Genomic DNA, 18549 nt, shown 5'->3' on the forward strand with positions numbered 1-18549 from the left:
AATATGAAAGAAAGCAGTGGGTGATTGTTAGAGTAAGACTGGAAACACATAATTCACTCTCCGAAAGCTGTTCCTGGTAGATCATCCCACTTTTCCTTCTAGTACACAAGGGTTTGCAAGGTATTGTGTGTTTTTTTGGGGGGGTGGGGCTGCAAATCATATTTGACCATAAGTAACAATAGGACAAAATACACCATAAAAAGCAATTCCTCTCTCCATGAAGTTAGTTAGGTCACAGGTTCATTTCAATGTTGTGTAAGTGTTGGAACAGGACCTGGGAAACACAGGTTCAAATCCCCATTCAGCTCACTATGTGGCCTTGGGCCAGTTATTCTTTCTCAGCCTAACCTACGTCACAGGGTTGTTGTGAGAATAAAAAGGCAGGGAAAGAACCATGTGCACTGCCTTGAGCTGCTTGGCAGAAAAGGGGCGTGTTATGGAAAAAGTAAAACAAAACAAAAAAACGTATCAGGGTAGCACAGGTGCTGTCTCCAGCCTTTCAGAGATGGAAATGAACAGAAATTCTGTTGCCCAAGCTTCCACACGTGAACCATCCGCATTATACTTTTAAAACAGTAATATACCACTTTAAACAGTCACAGCTCCCCAAAACGAATTCTGGGAGCCGTAGTTAAGGGTTGCTGTTAGGAGACCACTATTCCCCTCACAGAACTACAGTTCCCAGACTTGCTTAACAATAAACTCATCTTCCCGGGGGATTCTGAGAAACGATGATGATGGAATGTACTGTACTTCAGAGGTTCTCAAACTGTGCTCCACACGCTACTGGTAGCCAAGGAGAGCCATTCAAGTAGTCCGTCAGAGAGTTTCCAAAACGGTCTGTATGTGGCCCTTTACTTGACTGATTTTTTCCTGATAGGTTGGTGCCATTTTTCACCTGCCAGGACCACTGAGCAGCCAAACAAGGCCCTAGCCTAGGATCCAGGATTTTCATAATACAGTTTTGCCCAGCCTAATTTCCCCCCTATTCATTTATGAGTTAAAGGGGTGCTTCGCAAAACCACAAGCACTTCCTTCACACTAGAAAGGGATGCTGAAATATGATATATGGTTTGGAATTGAAGTGTTCAGGGCATAGCTGTCAACTTTTCCCTTTTCTTGTGAGGAATCCTATTCGGAATAAGGGAACTTCCCTTAAAAAAAGGGAAATGTTAACAGCTATGGTTCAGGTTGGGGAACTGATACCTGCTGCTCTGGAGAAAGATGAGTCCTGAGCTCTAGAACTGTATATTCTATGTTAAATGCATAGTTTGCCATGGTTTTTGTGTGTTTTCTCCTCAGTCATGACGTGGACCACACATGTATATATTTAATGGCCCTGTAAACACACACACACACACACACTCCTGTCTCCCCCCACACACACACCCAAAACCTGCATGCTGCTTTTAGCACCAGCAAATGTAGAAATATCCCATGCCTCTTACAACCAGTGGTGGAAGAAGGGGTGGGGGGGCGGTCCCCCCCAGGTGCCATCTCTGAGGGGGGTGACAAGAAGGCACCCCACGGGGGGCTTGCCCCGCAGCTGTGTGCAGAGGATCCCGCCACCGCCACGAGCGGAGGACCTTGCCGCCACCGCTGCAGCTGCAAGCGAAGAATCCCGCTGCCACCGCTGCAGCCATGAGTGGTGGATCCTGCCACCATCCGTACGGCACATGCGTGGTGAGGCTACGTATGGCGCATGCGTGTGTGCCATATGTAGTGGCGCCCCTGTGGGTGGTTTGTCCTGCCCCTCAACACCCCACACCAGGTGCCAGAGAGCCTTCCTTCGCCCCTGCTTACAACATACCCAAAAGCAGGTGTCAAAGCTTTTGGAATATGCTGCATCCTGCCATTCACTCACTGAATTCCTTTTTTGCAACTTCCTTGCCCTTTCCAAGCAAGCCTGCCCTCCCCACACTGATATATTTCTCTCTGGGCTTTCAGGTTTGAAATGTGAATGGACCAAGTTTTACTCTTTGGGTTTTGCAGGATTTTGCTCATCTGCCAGGTGGAAAAGTTCATACCTTTTTGTTTCAGGAGAATGTTGGCTGGGAAAGCATCTAGGTCTTTTAAAACCCTTTACAATGCTGCAGTTAGTTGTCATCCTTTAGTTCACTTGCTATGAGGCATGTTTATGGGGCACGTTTTGCAGCCTATAAAGCCTATTTTAGTTCCTAGGGTTTGTTATACCTTCCCCCTTTCATCTTTTCAGCACCCACACTGCAAATTATCCTAGCTCTATTTCTCTGGTGTATTAAGCTAGCATCTTTGCCAAGTCCTTGTTCTCTGTTTAGATTCTGGCATCCCAGCCTCAGGCCAATTTTTGTTTCATTTGTATGTGCTGTCAGAGAAATGTCTTTATTCTAAAATGCCCCTTGTATATCAGCACTCAAGTGACCTGATGGAAGTAGCATGGGAAGTCTCGCTTTGTTTTCCCTTGCCTGTAGACACGCATGTGCATTTCATTTTCAGCTCCTCTTGTTGCAAATTGCAAAATTAATACTCTTCAGTGGTGTTCTGAACTTTATATTCCATAAAAGATTTGGCTTCTTAAACCGAAGTCTGAGTCACTTCCAATGATCAGATCAGCCTTTGCTGCCACAAATCTCTGCTTGCATGAGCAGTCTATTCATCTGAGCTGCGTAACGTGAAGCAACTTTCTATTCCTGCTGTGATTTTTCTAGCTAACGGAAGGGAACATACAATCTTGCACAAGGGGTTGCTGCTCCTATTTCCCGTTCCTAATGCAATTAGACTACTGACATGAACAGTAATTTGGGAAAGCAGTTATTTGGGAAAGCTAATTTGGACATCAGAAACAGATCCTGGCCATATTGTTAAGGTGAGAAAGTTAGGCTACTACTCTATTGCCAGTTAAGTAAGTACTATATAAACGTATTGTCTTGGAAAATAAACATATATGAAAGTATGCATTTTCTTTCAAAGTAACTATTTCAAACTACTTTGAGGGGTTTTTCCCCCCTACAATCAAGCAGTATAAAAATTATGAAATAAATACATAAATGTATTTTATCCTAAATGTATTTTATATGCATTTTAGTACATCTTTGTTAAAGCCAAGAACTGCATTGCAAAGTTCAGAGAAGTACAAAATATGAAGGATAGATGTGTTGCAATCTGCACACATTAGTCCATCTGCTGCTGCTCATAGCCAGCTCTTAACTGGAATTTGCAAAGAACTAAGTCAAGCATCCTTAATATTCATTGATCTTCCCCATTAAGTCATGTGAGCCAAAGTCAAGTTTCTGGGTACTTATAGTGTGACATTATACTGCAGATTGGATTCCTTTCTACAGCAGATGAATTATACCCTCTTCTGTTTGTCTTGTTCATCTCTTGTTTTAAAACAATTGCTGTGTTTTTAGTCAGTTTATTGTGAAGCGTTTACCCCACCCCACCCCTCAAGTGTTCCTTGAAAAAGCAGTAACCACATAAATAGGGATTATTATTTTTTGCATTTGACATTTTTGTACATTGGGATTTTCGGTGCAATATATTCCTCCACATATATTGTTCCTGGGAAACTGAAATATATTTCTATAGGATAGCGCTTCAAGCAACAGTCTCCAAGATTTCCATGGGCACAAGATGCAACTTTGTCTACATCACAGCATTGAAACTTTTGTATATTTACCCCCAAAGTCTTTCCTTTTCCTTTCACCAATACCCTGTGGCACACAATCCAGGCCCAGTGTTGGCACCCAGGCATCTTCAGGTCACAGCGTCCTGGCAGGGCTTGTTGGCACTGACACCAGCTCGAATACCCCTGCACTTGGCAGCTGAGTCTCAGCCAACAATGCCCTCCAATGCAATATCACTCCAGGGCATTGCCATAAAATGTAAGTGGTGCTGGTCTGCTGCTGCCAGGTGGGCCCACCAGCAAAGGACAGAGGTCTATAGGAGAGCACTTGCCAAGACCTGCCCACACACTCTGAAACCTAGATATGGCCCTGACACAACTGCATGAGGTTTGCAGCTGAACCTCCTCAGCCACCATTATCATGCAGTGGAAGCAAATTAAAGAAAAACAGAGGCAGAACGTACTCAGCTTCCTCTCTCTTTTGTGCCATATAGCACAATCACATGTATTATTGTCCACCGGCATTGGTGTGAACAGAGAGGCTGCCTGCCTGCCTTTTTTTAATCATATTTTTCTCTCTGATAAAATAATCTGTTAAGAGAATAGTTGCAGTGGTGTTGGCAGGGCAGCTGCCGAAGCAGCCAGAGGGGGCAGGGAAGAGTGATGGATACAGAAATGTAGGATCAGCAGTGAGATTAAGCTTTTAGCCTCCATAACGCTTCCCTGAAAGAGAAGAAGGAAAGGCTCAGTGAGAACACTTGTCACTGTAGATGGCTCGTTTGATAGGAAGAAGGAAGGGGGAAAGGAAATGCCGCGTTAGAGCCTGCCTTGGCAACAGGACTCAGTGACTGAGCCCTTCTCCTTGCACCACTTTGAGGTTGCTCTTTCTGCTCAAAGTGCCTGCACTCAGAGGAGGTCACTGGAATCAACAGCATGTGGCTTGTGGATGGGGATACATTAGGCTAAGTCGGACTTAGAACTGGAACACTTTAATGCAGCGGTACCTCGGTTTACAAACTTAACCTGTTACGGAAGTCCGTTCTTGAACCAAAACTGTTCTTAAACCGAGGCGCGCTTTCTCTAATGAGGCTTCCCACTGCCAATGCCCTTTCGCCGGTCGGATTCCATTCTTAGACCGAGGTAAAGTTCTCAAACCAAGACACTATTTCCGGTTTTGCAGAGTTTGTAAACCAAATTGTTCTTAAACCGGACTGTTCTTAAACTGAGGTACCACTGTACAGGAATACTCTTGCTATGCCCCCACATAGGAGCATCTCCCTCTTGTAAAGAGGGAGATATTTCAGGCTAATGGCGAGTCTGAATCTGACACCAATAGACAGCCGACCCAACACCCTGCTGCTTTTTTTTGGGAACTATTGATTAGTCTTCTGAGTCAGTGAGTGCAGAAAGACTTTCTGTAATCCTTATGCTATTGTACACCTTTTATTGACGTTATGCTAAATAACAGAAAAGCCACTCATTGATTTTTCTTGCAAAGATCAAATTTCCTAGCCCAGAATAAGCAAACATGTAATCTACTAATGGAATGAACTGCAGAGAAATAATAAAAAGAAAAAAAACCTCGAGGAGATATATGATTAGTTTGGAAGCCACTTAGCAAGCACTTATCGTTAAACTACTTTTATAGAATTTCCACAGTGGCGTAGCGTGGGGGGTGCAGGGGGGCCGGCCGCACCGGGCGCAACATCTGGGGGTTAGGGCAAATCCACGGGTTAGGGGGCAAAATCCACGGGTTAGGGGGCGCAAATTACTTGCCTTGCCCCGGGTGCTGACAACCCACGCTACGCCACTGAATTTCCATACTTTGCTGAGACCAGATGAGATGTGGTGGCATTTTGAAAGAACACCTAGCTAATGGTCCCCTTCCTTCCTTCCTTCCTTCCTTCCTTCCTTCCTTCCTTCCTTCTCCCCCAAGCTGCTGAATACTTAGCTCATATCTCATATCGCTATGCGTCAGCCCAAGGCCAACTCACTTAGAAAGCAAATGGGGCATTTGTCCTCCAGAAGAGGGAACCAACCAATCAGCTCCTGAAGGTCCCTTCCTGTTGCCTAGCAACTACTACATAAGCCTTTGTCTTGGCTCCGCAAAATTGCCAAATCAGAACTTAGCATGGGTATCACAAGCCATTGCATACCTGAACATGACAGTGGCTGGAACAAGGGAAGAAAGAGTGCATGGCACTGGGAGAAGGTCGCGTAGCCTGCGCTCCCCCCAAAGGATGTCCCAGCACTTGCTGTGTGTACATAGTGAATTTCTGCCTTTGAATATGCTTCGTTTGACTTGACAACTTCCAGTTATCAAATAAATCAATCACAGTGGCTTGCCAAGCCGCCAGCAGAGGGTGAGGACCATAGCGCAGCACGAGGAGCCAAGGAGTTTTCATCTGTGGGCAAGACAGTGGAAGACACCAATATCTCCCCAAAGGAGCCTCCTGGAGAAATATGTTCAAATCTCTGTTCTTAGGAAATAGGAAGGCACCTTCATCTCAAATGTACATGTTAAAAAATTAATTAAGCCATGTATTCCATCAAGAAATAACAAACCCCTGATTTGACCAACAACCAATTTAGGAATTCTGCAAGTTGGAAACCAGGCAGCAGATTGAGAACTGAGCAAACTGAAATTTATATTTGTTGTTGTTGTTGTTTAGTCGTTTAGTCGTGTCCGACTCTTCGTGACCCCATGGACCAGAGCACGCCAGGCACTTCTGTCCTCCACTGCCTCCCGCAGTTTGGTCAGACTCATGTTTGTAGCTTCGAAGACACTATCCAACCATCTCGTCCTCTGTCGTCCCCTTCTTCTTGTGCCCTCCATCTTTCCCAACATCAGGGTCTTTTCCAGGGAGTCTTCTCTTCTCATGAGGTGGCCAAAGTATTGGAGCCTCAGCTTCACGATCTGTCCTTCCAGTGAGCACTCAGGGCTGATTTCCTTAAGAATGGATAGGTTTGATCTTCTTGCAGTCCATGGGACTCTCAAGAGTCTCCTCCAGCACCATAATTCAAAAGCATCAATTCTTCGACGATCAGCCTTCTTTATGGTCCAGCTCTCACTTCCATACATCACTACTGGGAAAACCATAGCTTTTACTATACGGACCTTTGTTGGCAAGGTGATGTCTCTACTTTTTAAGATGCTGTCTAGGTTGGTCATTGCTTTCCTCCCAAGAAGCAGGCGTCTCTTAATTTCGTGGCTGCTGTCACCATCTGCAGTGATCATGGAGCCCAAGAAAGTAAAATCTCTCACTGCCTCCATTTCTTCTCCTTCTATTTGCCAGGAGGTGATGGGACCAGTGGCCATGATCTTTGTTTTTTTGATGTTGAGCTTCAGACCATATTTTGCGCTCTCCTCTTTTACCCTCAATAAAAGGTTCTTTAATTCCTCCTCACTTTCTGCCATCAAGGTTGTGTCATCTGCATATCTGAGGTTGTTGATATTTCTTCCAGCAATCTTAATTCCGGCTAGGGATTCATCCAGCCCAGCCTTTCGCATGATGAATTCTGCATATAAGTTAAATAAGCAGGGAGACAATATACAGCCTTGTCGTACTCCTTTCCCAATTTTGAACCAATCAGTTGTTCCATATCCAGTTCTAACTGTAGCTTCTTGTCCCACATAGAGATTTCTCAGGAGACAGATGAGGTGATCAGGCACTCCCATTTCTTTAAGATTTATATTTAGGTATAAATTTATATTTAGGTATAATTTAAAATATGCTATCAATATTTTACTACCACTCCAGTTTGTCCATGGAAATTTTCACGACTGACTTTGCTCCTTTCTAGAGTGGATTCTAAAATTGTATCTCAAGGACCTCCTTGAAATTTCTCAGGAACACGGAGCTCCTGTACACAGCTTTATCTATGGGCAACCAGCACTAAAAGAATTTTTTTTTTTTAAGCATAGTGTTACACTATCAGAGCTGAAGGTTACATATCCATAGACTCTACATTCTGAACACACAACATGGATGTGCAGTTCCAGAATGCAGTTGTTAAAAAAAGGTGATCTGAGATACTGTGCTGTTATCTCTCGGTGTCTCTAGATTGCTCTATCCTTTGGTAAGAACATCAATTCCACAAGTCCCAGCTTGCTAGTTGAAGCATGAGATCCAAAAGAGACATTGAGTTCTTTCTGGCCCGTTCGTCTTCAGCAATAACAGCTCTTTGATTCCCTGCTAATTAATAATCCCGTAGAGGGCATACAAAACCGGAACGCAATCTAGCTGAGTCTCCAAGGACTTTATTGGCTTTGCAACGCTTAGAAAAGTAGGAGAGGCCATTATTTTTAGTCAGCAAAATAAATAGATGCAACTCTAAAAATACAAACATAGGGAAGACAGATCAGTCAGGGGTTGTTAGAAGGTGCCTTTTGATGGTGGGATGTTCTCCCACCACTGTCTTAAAATTCATAGTGCAAACTAATTTAGTAACAAAATGACTTTTCTAGGGCTACCTGCGTTTCAACTGATGTGAACATGCCTACCCAGAACCAAGACCCACTGTGTTCAAAGGTACTTGCTCCCAGGTAAATGTGCATAGGGTCGCAAGCTTACTGAGCAATCTGACTGCATATTTATGGTGGAAACGGGAAAACTCTGCTGGCAGAGCTTCCACCATACCCACTGCCCTGCCATTTTGCTGTGGGCATGGTAGGAGGTGCTGAGGACAGTTTCCCCCCGTTTCCCAAAATATGTATGGCATATCAGCACCTGCCCCTACCAGAACACTGACATATCCTTCTCTCCCACTCCACTGTAGCTGAGTAAATTCAGCTGAATAGCATCTGCTGAATAAAAGTCTTGGGTTCAATGTCCAGCATTTTCCAGTAGGGCTGGAAGTAGACCCTACGTGAAACTCTTGGCCGGGAAGGGTGGGGTATAAATAAAAATTATTATTATTATTATTATTATTATTATTATTATTATTAAAAAGCAGCTGTACCAAAATGAATTATTGTGCAAATAAGAAATATTGGGGGGGGGCACCAAATTCTGCCCCAGTTCAGGGTGCCATATTATCCAAGTCTGCCCCTGTAGATCAGTGTTGAGATAATGCTGAGATAAAAGTACCTCAGGGGGAAAAAACCTTAATGGCCTCATTACAGGAAATAAGATTAAGTAATGTTAGTTTCATTGCAGGAAATGTAAATGAAAAATGTCCTCCATCCCACCCACCAAACGTTGGGTTTTGAGGCTCAACAAGTCGGTGGTGGGAGGGAGAGAGGGGAAGGAAAGATAATTTATTATCTGTCCAAGCATCAGAATCCCATTCATTTCTTTAAACCCCCAAGAGCAAGACATTCCAAGAAACATGCCAATTAACTTGAATATTTCTATAGAATAGCTTTAATAATCATCATCCTCATATAGCTAAAACGAGTAACTCGCTTATCCAAATATCAGGATGTGAAGAAATGTCTGCTTTCACAGTCGCACGAACAACTCCTTGAACCGTTAATGATGTATACAAATTCATGCCTCTGTAGATATGACTCAACTGTGGGGTTTTGTTGTTGTTAATGTCAAAAAGACTGAACCCCAAACTATATCAATATCCTTTCCTTATGACCAGAAATGGTTCTAATGTTAGACAAGCGCTCAGAAGCCCAGCACCTTCAGTGAAGGGTTCAAGACATGTATTTAGATTATTAATGTTATATTATGACTCCTAATCTGTTATAATCTCTTTGAGAAACAACTTCCAAATAAAAGAGACAATTTGGGGAAAGGAAGCAGAAAAGTAAGGGCGATTTTGGGTGAGTGTAACTAGATGCTTATATAACCTTTCCAGAGCTGTACTGTGTGCTTGACGAATAGATGTTTATGAACTTGCCGTTTACTAAGTCAGATCCTTGGTCCGTGTAGCCTAGCACTGCCTACAAGAGTGGCAGCCATGGGAGTGCATTTCCCATTATCCCTGACCTTTGGCTACACTGGCAGGGGCTGATGGGAGTTAGACTCCAGCAACACATTTGGTGACTCCAGTTTACACTGATTTGCAATGGCTCTCCAAAGCCTTAGGACAGGGATGGGGAATCTGTGGCCCTCCAGATATTGTTGGACTATATCATCTCTGACTATTGGCCTTGTCGGTTGGGGATGATGGGAGTTGGAGTCCAACATTATTGCCAGGGAGGAAAAGAGGTCCTTGCGGAATTTTCTAAGGGTTAGTTACTATGCATTGTGACTTGCCCAGGGTGGGCAGAGAACGTCTTTTGCTCTTCTGCCTTAGGCAGCAAAATGTCTTCGTCTGCGTATACTGTCCCTTTAAAGTGCATTTGAAACACATTTTTCCCCACAAAGAATTCTGGGCACTGTAGTTTGTTAAGGGTTGCTGGGAACTTTGACTCTGTGAGGGTAAATTACAGTTCCCAGAATTCTTCAGGGGAAAGAATGTGCATCAAATGTACTTTAAATGTATAGTGTGTGTGTGTGTGTGTGTGTGTGTGTGTGTGTGTGTGTGTAGGATTGGACTTGGAAGCGGAGACACGAGAAGGTCCAGGGATGGAATGAAAGGTGGCTTGCAGTAGTTCTGAGCAGATCTGAGGGGTACCAGTGCAGAAGGTAACTGTCCACTCACCTAAAATCTACAGCTTTGAGAAATGACTTTAGCTGGGGGAGGGGGCACTGCTCTACCAACCCACCCCAAAGAAAAAGAACAGCCACATTTCAGAGAGCGTTGGGAATGGGCAACCTAATACCTTCTGAATTCATGGAAGCCGCCCCACCCCCACCCCCATGTGGCTTTGCCCTACCTGAACCAACCTGGAGCACTTGATAAATGATGCAGAGATCATCCGTTTGCTTTCACAAGGGAATCCATGAGCCTTGACATGTCTTTCAGGTTTATACTGACAGCTCACTGCAGTGTGTGGCAACTAGTAGTCTAGGAAGGAAGGAAGGAAGGAAGGAAGGAAGGAAGGAAGGAAGGAAACGAAATACTGGGCTCAAGTTGTCTAGAGAGTAAAAATATAATGGCAAACAATGCAAACTACAACCCTGCTAGATCCAAAGGATGAAATTACCCACCAAATTATCTTACCTTTCTTTTTCTTCTCATCTTGGTTTCTCCCTGCTCCCCTACACCTCCCTTTGTCTGGCTGTCTTAGCTTATTTTTCCAGGTTCTTTTCAGCTAGGTTACTATAGTGTGGATTTAAAGGCAGCCGTCAGGCTGAATAATGCTTGAGGAGGAGAAGAAATGAAATCACCTAGAAAGAAGGCAAACAGATTAGTGGGGGGGGGGGTGAATGCAGACTCTCTAATCACACAAAATGAGTTCCCTCTTTAAAGGCATGCCTATTATTTGTGTGTGTGTGTGTATAGTTATAAATCCATAAACAAATGTGCTTGCTCCTGGAACATTTGTTTCAGCCTATGGATCTTAGACACAAATAAATGCAATTCCAGACAAAAGCTTTGTGATAGTGCCACACCAATGACATCGGGCCAATGTGTCAATATGTTGCTCAGCTGATTGGCAGCTTTGGACAGCTCTCTACAAAATTTGAACCACCCAACTGCTGCTATCTTGGCACATTTGCTGCTTAGTAAGAGCAACGCACAGCCAGTTTAAAAGATACTGCGGCTCCATTACTTCCAGTGACAAAGTTAAGCACAGGATGGTCTCATCTCCATTGATTCAGTAGGTCTTCTGACTCCTGGATCCAGCAAGTGTTAAAATATAAGCCAGTCTAGCTTCCTGGTGAGGTGATAGCCTAGGTAATGGGCCATTAAGGGAGGAAAGGAAGTGGATCTGTGCCAGGCGGAAAATGGGTGGACCCCCTCCCTCAACTAGCTAATAGTTGGAAGCTGCCCAGAGTGGCTATAAATAATAGATATTATTATTATTATTATTATTATTATTATTATTATTATTACGGAGGAAGGCCAGAAAGGAGAGTTGGGTGATGTGAGCTAGAAGCTGGGGAGAAAAAGCTGCCAAAAGAGAAGCCAGAGAGAGTCAGAGCAATGTTTGATTTCTGTTTCAACCCAAGGTTGTGCTTATGGGGGATGAAGACCTTATTGGGATATTTGTGCTGTGAACTTCTCCACTGAAGGCTCAGGTTGTATATATGTGTAAATAAATCATATATCATAAAGACACCACAGTCTCCACTGTCCCTCATTCCCAGGAAACATGACGCCTGGGTAAAACCTTGGAACCCCTGGAATCTCACATTGCTTGGTGATTGGGGTGGCGTGCAACAAAACCATGATTGAAATCCTAGGTTGGGTCAATTTTGATAGGCAGGTGGACTGAATTAACAGTACACACTTGTGCATGGATCCTTCATTCTGCTCAGGCACATTGTACACTTCAGTTCCACAAAATCTCCACTTTTCTCGTTTTCTGCTCATTCATACTTGCTGTAGGTGTTTGGTTTGAGAAGACCACACACCGAAGAGTCCTGTGCAGTGGTACTAAACCACAATTGTCTGCACTGCAGTCATAAGACAAAATGCACATTGCACAAGTCAGACAACACAAGACCTAGAAAATTATGAAGGAAGGAAAGGAGGGAGGGAGGGAGGGAGGGAGGGAGGGAGGGAGGGAGGGAGGATCATATATCAGATCACTGTAGCACTTTTAGCCCAAGCTGGAGGTATTGTAAAGGTGCCTACTAGTTATGCAAATTGGAATGCTTTTGCTTTATTTTATTTAGAAAGCAAGAGTGTTGCCTGAGAAATTGCACCAGGCAGCAAAAAAATGATGTCCAGAAAAGCATCTAAATTAGTAACAGTGCACTTCTCTCTTATGCATGTTTACATAGAAATATGTCCCATTAAGCCTAGTGGGACTTATTTCCAAGTAATTTTGCATAGGAGTGAGCCATTAGTGCTCTAATTAAGCACATTCCTTCAGTTATTTCTATCAGGGTTTCACACAGAAAGAATTATTAAACCTATTTTGTAATGGAGGAAACTACGAGGAATTCAGTGTTTCTGCAGTATTGCTGTTTCTTCCATCTTTATCCTAGTTTAATTGAGGTGGATCTGCTACTAACATAGACTGAAGTTTCATCATCTCAGTAGCTCAAATGGGTCAGGCCTGCTTTCTGTAGATAGTATGGTTTGGGTACAATTTCCTAGCCTACTAAGGAGTGATCCCTACTGCAAACAATGGCTTCATTTTATCTTCCTTGCAATGCTGCATTTTCTTTCAGATAATGTCTTTGCACATTCCAAACACACATGAGGCTATCAGTCCTTCTCTACTTTCCTCCTGCCCGCCACTGATCTTCTGTATTGAAAAGAATATTAAAATGGTGGCCTGGAAACCATTATATACCATCTGCGGCACTGAAGCATGAGTCTTCACATCCAGCTTTCCAAAAAATATAACATTGGTCCACATCATTCAAAAAAAAACCTCATTCAAATTACTGTTTTCCAAAACATTCTGAAGTCAATACAAGAGTTCATTGCATACTCATTGCACAACACAGCATGTATTGAAATACTTGCAAAAAACTAGGTACCAGCAGGACGTGCTGTAATGCACAAGACAAGTTCAAATATGTAATTCATTGGAGGAAAAAATTAAATTACTGGCTTTCAACATGTAAAATCTGCTCAGGTGAACTGGGATCCTGTGTGCCACAACCTGAAACAGCAGCTATCAAAGTGCATCAATGCCAGGGGTCAGCAACCAGCTTCACTTATGGGCTCCTTATGAGTGAGAAGGACCAAGCATATCACCATGTGACCCATTGGAAATTCTGGGTATTCGTATAATCTTAGAATTGGAGAGGGGCTTTGGAAACAATCTAGTCTGGCCTAAGGTTACCAGACGTTCCCGTTTCCCAGGGACAGTCCCCGGATTTACAAACCAGTCCCCATACAAAATCCATTGAAGTTGAAAAGTGTCCCCAAATTCATTGAAAAAATCTAGTAACCTTAGTCTAGCCCCTGCTCAATGCAGGAAATCAAGAGCATCCCTCAAGAAATGCAATCCAGCCTCTGCTTGAAGAACACCAGTGAAATCAGAAGGAAACAGTTCTCTCTTAGGTCTGCTCCCAAGCCCCACGACCTCACACACTCATGATTGGCTAAAGGGCCACACAGGCACCTCCAAGGAAAGAGGGGGAACCCAGCCCCCACCCTGGCCATGTCAGAGCTGCAGCAGCTGCTCCCAGCATAGTGAGGCAGGAATAATATGGAAGATGATTCCTTCCTTCTCACATGTCTCTCTCACCACTGCCTCTTGCCTTTCCAAATCGAGAAAGCAGACAAGAAAAGAAATGAGGCATTGCCTTTCTTTTGCACCACTATGCCTTTGTTTGTCCCCCCTCCAATCCCTCTGTTACAGCTTCAAAAAGCTTGGCAATACGGAAAGTAACAGAGATTTTGTTTTTAGTGACGGGGCGGATGTGGACAGCTTACCTCGTAAGACTTGCAGGACCACATCATCTCCCTCCCTGCCCGTAGAGTACACACAAGTCTCACAGAATCCTCCCATGTATCTTCTGATAGCCACCATTAAAACCTACCTGTCAAGGAAACGTCTGCTCCAAAGATGTGGAATTGCTCTCCAGGCAAGAAGCAGTCCTAGGTCAGTAATAGCTTTCCTTGAATAAAAATGTCAAACTTTAAAGTCCTCTATATCACATTTGGCGGAGCTATGAATAGGAGCGTTATATCACTGGGACGCAGAGAAGACCACTTTGCTAATGGGATTCGCCACTCATGTCTAGACCTGGAAGTGTCCAAGATGTCAGACTTAAGACCACTTACATTTTATGGCTGGAAGAAGCTTTGGCTCATTTTGATCTGTGGCCTCAGACAGGGAGAGCAGCTCCCCTGAACATCATTCCCTTGTCTGTTCCTACAGAGCAGAGCAGCACATTCCCACTACTAGCCACATATCTTCCCTTGCCACATCTGCTTGCCTGGAAGATCTGCTTGCATAGTGCTCCCTTCGGTCTCCAAGTACATGCCATAGTTCTGTATACATTAGCCTTGCATTTAGGCAAAAAAGGGGCATTATCCATTTGTGCTTTTGCATTTTCATGCACACATAAAAACCAGTTTGACTATGTTGACACATAGGTCAATTATCCATTTCTGGGGTTAAGTAGAAATATTTCCCACTATATACCGTATTTTTTGCTCCATAAGACTCACTTTTTCCCTCCTAAAAAGTAAGGGGAAATGTGTGTGCGTCCTATGGAGTGAATGCAGGCTGCGCAGCTATCCCAGAAGCCAGAACAGCAAGAGGGATTGCTGCTTTCACTGCACAGCGATTCCTCTTGCTGTTCTGGCTTCTGAGATTCAGAATATTTTTTTTCTTGTTTTCCTCCTCCAAAAACTAGGTGCGTCTTGTGGTCTGGTGCGTCTTATAGAGCGAAAAATACGGTATATATCTGCAGTTCAATATGTTGGTCCCCTCAATTTTCTTCAGATTTGAAGGGGGACATAAATTGTTGGCTAGGGTAACAAAGGCATTGTCTTCCATATTGTTTCTTCACTTTACAGTAGCATGGGATAGCATTCACGAATGCACACGTAGTACAGAGTTTTGTATTTGTCTTTGAAGTATTCAATTCAAATCCCTGCTTTCAATTCAGCTCCTCCTAGAATTGTTGTGAACAGAAAAGGGAAAGCTCCATGCTTTCCTTTGAAGGAAGACCAGGAGACAAATGTGATGAATAAATAAAACCAGGTGAAGTGCAAATGCTTGCCTAGTTAACCAATTTGGGCTGCAACCCTATGCACTGTTACCTGAGAGCAAGCCCCACTGATTTGAACTAGCCTTGTGTCTGAGTAAGCATACATACAACCAGGCTGCGTAAAATCACGCGGCATTCACTGTATACATCAATGAAAGCAGCAACAGAAACAGGAAAGTCAACATAACTCACAATGGAAACCTTCCTTAATGGCAGATCTCATGCATGTGGTTTTATATACTTTTGCTGCTGGACCTGTCAAGGCTTTTATGTTTGTGTCGTGGCTGCTTACTACCTTAAAGGAAAGTCCGTAAAACAAATCCCCCATGAAGCAAGTGAAAATATAGCTTCTTTGACAACTGACGAGGTCATTGTCTCGAGGATGATCTGTGTCCGTCAGAGCTCTGCAGGTTTTGTTTGGTGTGTGTCTGTATTCGTTTTAACAGAGTAGCCTGTCAGAGCCCCATTTTTCAATGATGCAAGTCTCTCCCCACACAGACACGCACAAAAAAAGCAAAAAAAAAAGCACCTGATAACGCTCTAAATAACAGGTGAGTGACTTCTGGTAGGAAGGAGATTGTCTGACCTCATTGTTTGCCTTTTCTCTCTCCCTCTTTGTTCTTCACAAATAAAGGTTTTTTAATAAACTGAAAGGTCCTCCGCTCCTGGCTGATGATAAAATGAAAGGAACCAGTGAGGTATGGTACAACGTGGCAGCAAAAAAAGAGAAGCTCATCAGAAAATAACAAAGGTGCAAGTTAAAGATAAGGCAGCTGTCAGAGATTAATCCTGCTGGCCTGATTGTTTTCTTTAATACCAAGGCCTGCAATAGCAAGCGATAAGTTTGCTGAGTAATTTGGTTTTGGGTGAGGAAATAAAATTCAGGTAAGACTCATAATTGATTTCCTTTTCTTTAGTTTTCTAAACATTAAACAACCCCCCCCCCCATCCTCAACCTGCTTTGACTATCCCTTCATCCGTTGGCTTCCCAGCTGCACACCCATGGACAAGTTCTCTCGCTCTCATCTTCCAAAGACCCTGCTGAAGGTGAGAAAAGGTATCTTCCATAGAACTGGCACCCCAGTTGCACCACACAAACAGCCGGAGACATTGAGCCACAGCTTCAAGGAAAGAACAATGCATCTCCTTGGTTGTTTTCTCCATGTTCATTTTCACAGATTTGGGGAGAAGACTATTGCAAGGTGACAAAATGAAGGTGGGAAGTGAAAGGTGTTTCACAACACAACTATGGAGAAGATGCTGAGTGCTGTGGAAGTGACCAATAACTAGAAGTTACAAGGCCTCAGTGAAAACGCTGACCTGCATCTATGACATGTGGGTGAAATTCAACTCACATTTTAATCAGAGTAGACCTAATGAATGGGCCCAACTTGGTAATGTTCAATCAGCTACCACCCTACGTCTCCCTGGTATCATCCAGTAAAACTGGCCCATGACTTGGTAAAAGTTTATTCAGAGTCCCATCCCTCATAAGAACTTAGGAAGAGCCAAAGGTCCATTTAGTCTAGCATTTTCATCTCACACTGGCCAATCAGATACTTCTGGGAAACCTGCAAGGAGGGCTTGAATGCAGCAGCACTCTCTTCACATGTGACTCCTAGTGACTAGTATTTAGAGGCACGTAGCGTCTGCCAGTGGAGGCACAACATAGCTATCATAGAACTCTCCAGAGTCCAGGTTGGCTCTTAGCTATGTCAGTTCCTAATCTCACCCTCCCTTTCTCTCCTTAGCACACACTCATGCCCATAATTGCACCGGTAGACTGTTCCCATGGAGTTTCAACCTGGCACTGCATCCTGATTGCCATATTCCAGGACCTACCTGTGTCCACACTGGAGACCCAAGACCTGATGAGACCTCCTCTGAAGATGCAGAAGCAGAACTTTGCTGCAGTCTCCAGCTCAGACTATGACATTGGCTTCACTATCCTGGAATAATTTTGATGGAAACAGATCATTCTGTGTAGCAGAAACACCCCTTTCATATAAGACATGCAAAACCAAGAAACAAAACTTGGCAATGAGAAAGCTGAGCTATATTTGTGGCAAAACTCTCTCTGTGTCTGTGGGTGGGTGGGTGTATGTGTGGGTGGGTGTGTAGCAGGCTGTGTACACACACACGCACACATAGCTTCAGCATCAGCCAAACCTTATTTATTGTGGCAAAACGAACAGCCCCCAGGATGCTCATCCAGCAGCTAATTTCTCATCTTATCTATTATGTGAATGAGATAGGAAAACAGTTTCCTGTTTCTCACAGATATCGCAAACATGAAAGATACAGAATGAATTCCCTTGAAAGCCATGCAGTCAGATCCATCCAGACTCATTTGTTTCAATGGGAGGAATTAATGCCGTCAGGGCTGCTCGTTGATGGGAAATAAGTCTATAAACCTCTCTATAGAAGCAACCTCTAAAATGCTGAGGAGGTTGACAGACACTTTGTTATCTGTTTATTAAATACGGTGCCTGAAGATATTGTTACCATGTCACACGGAGGTAGGAGAGATACCTTTCTGCTGCTGCAACTCACTCGTACCTGCGCCGTAAGGCTCTGATGCTAGCACTGGAATAGACATGTGGCTTAGATTGTGGTTTCTTCTTCTCTTTCCTTCTGGTCCAGGCACAGTAATAAAGAAGGGATTGCACACTGTATGTACCCAGATAAAAACTAAGAATTCAGAGAAATAGTCACATGCAACAGCAACAAAAAGAGAATGTGTGCTATGATCCTCTCTTCTCTTTAAGAACTAGACTTCTGTGATCAATATTCAGCATCATTATTTTGGAAAGCCGTTTGCCTGTTGGCTATGTATTTAGACACCTCTTAAGAAATTGTAACCCAATTTGGCATGATGGTTCCTGAGATCAAGGAACAAGTTTTTCGTCTATATCTGGATATAATTTTGAATCAAAATGGTGGGCTGAACAACACTTATTTTATTCACTGATTCCAAAACTATGCTATTTTTGTGTGTGTTTCATAACATGCCTGAGGCTGCTAGTAAGATATAAAGATAACACAACACAAAAGCTTAAGTGTTTTGTGGAGGAAGGTGGCCACACACTTTAAACGTGTTTTGTCTTTTTCCTGCCAGGTAAATTGATATCTTCCCTCCATATTGTGCTTATATCTCTGAGAACCCTGCTGTCAAACTACATGGTGGTGGCACTTTTCAAAGGCAGTTCTCCCAGCCACTGTTATTGAGTCTGCTGCTGTGTGTGGTGTTGTTGT

At 43.5% G+C, this 18549-nt stretch overlaps 1 long non-coding RNA gene across 1 annotated transcript; it reads right to left on the reverse strand.

Moving 5' to 3' along the window:
• Positions 1-10384: 10384 nt before the first annotated feature.
• On the reverse strand, positions 10385-14647 carry LOC310767260. The gene is made up of 3 exons (XR_014550809.1): positions 14116-14647; positions 10667-10833; positions 10385-10510 (listed from the first exon to the last, which is right to left on the reverse strand). It is a non-coding gene; the product is annotated as an uncharacterized lncRNA (long non-coding RNA).
• Positions 14648-18549: the final 3902 nt, after the last annotated feature.

The sequence above is a fragment of the Podarcis filfolensis genome, assembly GCF_964270895.1.
Source record: "Podarcis filfolensis genome assembly, chromosome: 7".
Lineage (NCBI taxonomy): Eukaryota > Metazoa > Chordata > Lepidosauria > Squamata > Lacertidae > Podarcis > Podarcis filfolensis.